Source organism: Myodes glareolus, chromosome 21 (genome assembly GCF_982192425.1).
Source record: "Myodes glareolus chromosome 21, mMyoGla1.1, whole genome shotgun sequence".
Classification (NCBI taxonomy): Eukaryota; Metazoa; Chordata; class Mammalia; order Rodentia; family Cricetidae; genus Myodes; species Myodes glareolus.
The window spans coordinates 39,247,879-39,252,087 of NC_142046.1; the positions used below are offsets into that span (position 1 = coordinate 39,247,879).

At 45.2% G+C, this 4,209-nt stretch overlaps 2 non-coding genes across 2 annotated transcripts; one reads left to right on the plus strand and one right to left on the minus strand.

Moving 5' to 3' along the window:
• Positions 1 to 3,573: 3,573 nt before the first annotated feature.
• On the plus strand, positions 3,574 to 3,645 carry Trnaa-cgc (transfer RNA alanine (anticodon CGC)). The gene has a single exon. It is a non-coding gene; the product is annotated as a tRNA-Ala (tRNA).
• A 258-nt stretch (positions 3,646 to 3,903) lies between these two features.
• Trnag-gcc (transfer RNA glycine (anticodon GCC)) lies at positions 3,904 to 3,974 on the minus strand. Its single transcript has one exon. It is a non-coding gene; the product is annotated as a tRNA-Gly (tRNA).
• Positions 3,975 to 4,209: the final 235 nt, after the last annotated feature.

The following is a 4,209-nucleotide window of genomic DNA, read 5'->3' on the forward strand; positions in this document are numbered from 1 at the left end:
GAGAACTTGAGAAAGTACGCACTTGAATGCAATGATACTCTACTTTGGCTCCTATGAGACTTACCTGGAAGCTTTTCCAACATCCCATGCCCAGGCCACCCGAAACCGGTTAAATTCGAATATTTGGAGATGAGAGGCAAGTACCAGTTTAGTTTCACAGCCTTCCTCGTGATCCTAATATGTGCTAAAGGTTGAGAACCACGGACTTAGTGTTAGGGTTCTCCCGTTTACATGGAAGGTGTGCGGCTTTAGGTCCTTTGCTCTACATTGGAATCATCTGAAGAATATTCAAAAGATATGGCTGTGAGGAAAATGGAGAAACTTGTACACTGGGGACAAATTTTCAGTTATAAAATGAACAAGTCCTGGGATCTAAAGCATGATGTAAGCTTTGAAGGATATGTTAATTAAAATGCAGTCTTTACGTGATGTGCATAATTCCAAATCATCACATTATACATGGACTCCTTATCAAATAGAGGCATGCACTTATGAACACGTTGCTGCTGGATTCACCCACAGAGACACTAACTCAGTTGGAGATTTGGGCTCAGATAAACAACTGCATCTTTTTTCAAAAGCTGTCCCAGTGATTTCAAGGCACAGTCAGGAATCAGAAATAAGTCCACTTCCTGGACCGAGAACAGATACCTCAACTTGTGGCCGTCTCTAACAGAGGGCTGAGCAATACCTGCCAGATCATGTGTGCTAAGAGCTGACACAAGATAAGTTAACGCAGTACCAGGGACAAACACCACTTGTTTTAGAAAGAGGTTTGAGTTGCTTCTAGTGGTGCAGGCTCGAGCTTTCAGCTCTTTGGAAGACTGAGGCAGGGGGATTAAAAATACAAGGTCTGTTTGAGCTACAGTCCATGGCCATCCCGGGCAAGTGTGAGACCCTGTCCCAGAATAAGAAGTGAAAAGGGGACTAGGAATGCATGTCAGCTCAGGAGCTAAATAGCTGCCCTATTATCTCTAAGTTCAGTCTACATTACAGGGAGGAGGGGGGGTGCTCAAAGTAGCATTGCACATGGCGTGAACATGTGTACCCATGTGTGTATACATCCCAGTACTAGATTTTTGGTAGAAAAAAAAAATCTGGGAATATAAGAAAATTTTCTCCATCCAAGCCAAAGGGAGGTAAGGAGCATAGGAGACAGACTGGTCTGAGTGTGGTGGTTTGAATAGCTTGGTTGGTTTTTAAATTCTATAGTTAGGGCTATCTGATCAGCCTTTTCAAACCCTGAGCTTGCTGAGGCTCAAGGTTTATCTGCATACTAAATGGATGTGGTGCAAGGAGTTTTCTGAAACATGCCTCCCTTTTTATTTCTCCGTCAACACGGTCGTGACATGGCCCAGTAAGTTAAAGCCATCCTCCTGGTCTAAGCCAGACCTGTGATACCGCTTCACGGTCCCTGTTGGTTTTAGAACCTAGGCTCACCTGCCTTCTCCGGTGAATCTCCAAGGCAGTGGTTCTCAACCTTCCTAACACTACGACCCTTTAATACAGTTCCTCATGTTGTGACCCCAACCATAAAATTATTTCTGTTGCGACTTCATAACTGTAATTTTGCTGCTGAGTGGTGTCTCATTTCCGAAGACCAAACACATATTTGGAGACCTGTAGGTTGAGAACTGTTGCTTGGGACTTGGGGTCTGTGGGCTTGAAGCAGTAGCATTTGAGATGAGGTTTCCCTATACTTAGCGCTGAAATCTTTAGAATTACTGAGAGCCTGGCCTAGCAGCATGTGCCTATTATTGAAACACTCGGGAGGTAGACAGAAGGATTGTCCAAAGTTCAAGGCCAGCCTGGGCTACATTCAAGTGTTTGCCTTAGACCACAAAAGTGGAATTAGCTGAGCAAGACCTATGAGAAAGGAAAGCCTTCAGAAGGTAGGTAAAACAGACAGAAAATGAGAAAAAACATCCCAAGGAATTCCAGAGCAAGTAGCCAGCAACAGCAAGCACCCCCAGTTTTCCTGGTGAAAACCTTAGGATAGAGACTTGGATCTGCCTCCAATTTCTGATTCAGGATCAGTTTAAGAGATGTGTGTCTGATACCTTGGGAAGGAACTCCCAGGCATTCTTAGGTATAGAACAGACCTCCTTGATAGCTGTCTGCTTGTTCCCCTAACTCCTTTTTCTACAGCTGAATCAGATCCAAGTGAGACTTGTTCTCATTAAAAAAACCGAATCGGAATTATCATTTGTTTAAATTGTTGTGAGCAAACATGGTCATTTACTTATTCTTAATGCAAGGTGTGATTATGAAGCTTGTGGTTTACCCAGCGACTTTGACATTTCTACTTTCCGCTCTGCCTTTTGCAGAGCTGACCTCTGCACAAGCCAAGGGCGAGGCAACTCCAGGCCCTCGCTCTGCTGCAGCCTTTTGGCCTCAACCTTACAGGTTGGACGGAAATAAACTGACGCAGCCCCATCTACACCAGGTACTTACCCTGCCCGCCATTAGCATCAGAAGCGGCTACCACAAAGCCTCTCCTCCTGGAGGGGAATCAGTTTTAAATGCACCTGAAAGGAACACACACTTTACTTCGCTCAAAGATAGCCGGCCCATCGGATTATCTAGCTTGCTCCCAGCCGACTGAAATTTTAGGGTCGAGGCACCATTAGGTCAGGAAAAGTCGAGGGCATTAATAGAGTTATATGCTTATCAATTGGTTATACGTGCATCAGTCAATCCTACTGGCCCAAGGTGTAAATATCAAAGGACTGGAAAAACTATCTAGAGAAGGTTCTCTACCATACTTTATCCTTTATACACGCCTAATCCACCAAGAGGAGGACAGCATGGTTTTGTTTCAGCCTGAGCCTCATGCAAAAGAAGAACAAATCGCAAAATCATTCGCAAAAATTGGCCATAACCTCCATCTAAAGAATCTCTGTAGATTCTTCTCTGCTCCAAAAGGCAGAGAAGAAAGCTTAAAGTCACTGGGTAAACCGGAGTTTTGATGTGGTTTTCCTGAGACGTAGGGGGATTTCCAAAGGTGCAGGATGCCCAGATAAATCTATGAAACTCTTAAATGCAGAGACAGACCTATGCAGCAATAGGTCTTTGGAATCATCTCAGTGGTGCCCACAATTCCTCCTCCTCCACCACCACTACCACCACCGGCCCTCCCCTAGCGGACTTGACCTCCTGGTAGAAGTCCGGGTCTGTAACCTAGCTCGAAAAAAAATTCAGCACCACTCAACAGGACGCAGGGATCTCCGGCGCCTGCGCAGTAGGTTCACGGAGTTAGGTTCAGGAAGGAACTGGGAGGCGGGGCGGTCCAGGCACTCTGGCTGTTCAAGGCTCCGGGCTCCGGCGGACCCGGCTAAGCCGGCCCGCAGCACTCGCTGCGACTCGCCTGGCGGCTAAATTTCAGCTGCTGGTTCGCTGCGAGGGGCTGGCTCAGGGGTAAGAGGAGCGCAGCCTAAATTGAGAGCACAAAGAAAGAAATGCACCGTAGAAACTTGTGCTAGGATGAAGTCAGACAGAATCCTTGTTTTGGGCGTTAGAACAGCGCTCAGTTGCATGAATGAGTACGCTTGTTAAGGGTGCTCCTTCAGGCTGGGGGATGTAGCTCAGTGGTAGAGCGCGCGCTTCGCATGTGTGAGGTCCCGGGTTCAATCCCCGGCATCTCCAAGCAGCCGCAAGGGATGTGACTTTTATTTTTCTATCTTTACCAACGTTTTCCTCACAACTAACGCACCGAAAAACAAAACAAAAAGGCCAAGAAAAAAAAAATCTACAAAATATGGAAAACTGACTCGTGTTTGCTCGAGGAAAAAGTGAAACGGAAGATTCGGAAAGAAAACTCGTACTTCCGTGCTTCCGTTCCTCATTAAATAATTTCAGAAAAATAAGATTTGTGCAAAGAGGATCACGAAAAAAAGCCGACACTGCATTGGCCGGGAATCGAACCCGGGCCTCCCGCGTGGCAGGCGAGAATTCTACCACTGAACCACCAATGCAAGCACATGAATGGTGGTTCTTTCATCCTATACTAGGATATACTTCCATATGAACCATTAAATTTTTTAATTGTGTTCATTCATTCAAAAATCATAAAAATGAATAGAATTTTCTTGTTACTCTCGTTCAGTTTTTATCTCACATGCATTTTATTTGTTTTTTTTTTGTCAACCACAGGATTTAGAACATGGCACAGAATTTTTAATTCAATGGTCGCTAAATACTGGCAAAACA